Source organism: Triticum dicoccoides, chromosome 6B (genome assembly GCF_002162155.2).
Source record: "Triticum dicoccoides isolate Atlit2015 ecotype Zavitan chromosome 6B, WEW_v2.0, whole genome shotgun sequence".
Taxonomy (NCBI): domain Eukaryota; kingdom Viridiplantae; phylum Streptophyta; class Magnoliopsida; order Poales; family Poaceae; genus Triticum; species Triticum dicoccoides.
Genome location: NC_041391.1, coordinates 620,681,844 through 620,684,232, shown reverse-complemented (window position 1 = coordinate 620,684,232; position 2,389 = coordinate 620,681,844). Strand labels below are relative to the sequence as shown.

General features: G+C 46.3%; 1 pseudogene; it reads left to right on the top strand.

The window, feature by feature from the left end:
• The window catches only part of LOC119321341, a 2,236-nt pseudogene extending 790 nt beyond the window's left edge, over positions 1–1,446 (top strand).
• Positions 1,447–2,389: the final 943 nt, after the last annotated feature.

The following is a 2,389-nucleotide window of genomic DNA, read 5'->3' as shown; positions in this document are numbered from 1 at the left end:
GTCACCTGCAGCACACCACACAGCTCCGCAGGGATGCGGAGAATCAAGGTCATGAGTATCAGACCATCCATATTTCACCGCAAGATGAGAGCTACCCGTAGAAGCATTGTACGAGTGAAGTTTATTTAGATGGGAAAGAAGCAGGCAAGGGTTTAAGTGTTGAAGTGAGGAGAAACTTAGACCCCCCATGTGAAAACGGCGCACAAACAAATTCCCAAGCCACTTTACGCTGCCCACCAGACACCTTTTCACGAACCAGAATGGCACAATCGGCAAGAGATAGAAGTACCCCTCGCCACCCAGCTAGACGACGATCGATCTTTTATAGCTTTCGTGTGTATAGTCGCAACCCCATGTTCATATGTTACTGGCAATGCATTTTACATGAAAACAGTACAGGAGCTTGGTGATCAACTCGCTGATAACATAGAAAACCAACCGGTAGAGTTCATGCTTTATGTTGTCTCTTCTCACTTGGTTCTATTAGGTTGCAGACTTTGGTCTTTCACGTCTGAAACTCGAAACATTTCTGTCAACAAAAACTGGAAAGGGAACAGTAAGTACAAGCAAACTTAACCTTTTGAAATGGATTCTCCGGACTGACAAGATTGTCATAAACTTTAATCTAAGTACCTGATGACTTGGTTTCCACATCCAGCCGCAGTGGATGGCTCCGTAGGTGCTACGGAGTGAACATTCAAATGAAAAGTAAAGCTCATTGTGGAGATTCTTGAAGAACAGATGTTCTTGTTACCTAAGGATGTTTACTGATTTCTTCCTTGTTTGTTAAGTATAGGTCGGATGTATTCAGCTATGGAGTGGTTCTGTGGGAGCTTGCTACTCAGAAGATCCCCTGGGATACTCTCAATACAATGCAGGTACACGGAGATGACTTTTCTACATATACTCCATTTTTGTGGGTTCTTAGAGCCAAAAAAGGATTCTTGGAAAATACTAGCTTACTGGTGAATGGTGAATCTTTTCCAAATTCCAAGTTTAATCGCCGTCATTGCAGTTTAAGAAAGCCTAGTTTCTTTTTTGCTTCTTCTTTTTGACGTAACAACACAAACATTGCCATTAATGCCAAATCCCTAACGGTGGCCCCCTATGTTGCAGGTTATCGGAGCCGTGGGTTTCATGGATATGATCACAAACTGGAAATACCAAGCGACGTGGATCCTCAGTGGGCATCGATGATCGAGAGCTGTTGGGAAAGGTACATATACAGTACCATTTTGCAGGCTAGTGAAGGAGTATCAAACAGCCAATTCCTGATCCCACTAAATCAATTATCCCCTCTGTGCAGTGAACCGCAACGCTGCCCTTCCTTCCAAGTAACTTCTCGAGAGGCTCCAGGGGCTGCAGAAGCAGTACACAGTTAAGGCGCAGTCAGAGCGCAAAGCGGCTGGGAAAGGTGCTCGAAAGACGAGCGTCAAAGATAGGTAGCTTCATGTTCTGATTGAGGATTATGTGTTAGAATAAATCCGAGGCATACCGTCGATCATTTAAGGACCAAGCAATCACACGAGCACGACACCGAGATTTGTTAACGAGGTTCACCGATATGGCTACATCCCCGGGGCCTGACTACGAGCGCTCCTTCCCGTGACACCGTCACAATACCGCACACCGGTCACCCGGGCGCCGGCACACGCCGCCGGCTTCCCCTTGCGCGCCTGTGCTATTATGTTGGCATAGGTTATATCGTGTGTCTACCCCCGCTATATAAGAGAGGCCTAGGATACAAGTGTCCTACTAGGACACGACTCCACATTCTATGTAAACACGATACAACTACAAGTCCAACTGTAACCTACCTTGTACACTATATTCGACACAACTCTAACAAACTCCATCTTGGCAAATATTCTCCACCACCTTGAGTTCGTTCATGCATCAAACTTCCATGTACATTGGACTTGAGCTTATCCCATGAGTACCGCTGCTACTCCAAAGACTCCATATGACTCCACCTGCAACTTGTAGTCTCTTCTTTTCTTAACCATAGTCAACGCTCGAGCAAAATTAAGTTCCTTGTTACTCTAGCTTATGATCCCAACGTCCAGAGTATCCGTCCAACGCAATCACACTGATCACAGACCTGTGTGAAAATGAACAACTCACATATTGGGTGTCACACATAAGAGTTACCTGAACTCAACATCACCGCTCCTTTCTTGACCGTCTGTCTGAAACTTGAAGGAATTTCACCATTGTTTGTAGTCATCCCGAGTTTCGCACTTGTCTCACCACATGTATGACCACCAGAGCCATGGCCCGTCTCCATGTCCCGTGCATACCGCACGCCTCGCCGCTATTACCGCATCGAGCCTCTGCTGTCCCGGTCGAGTCTCAAGGGTCGCGAAACCACACCACTCAACCCCCACTG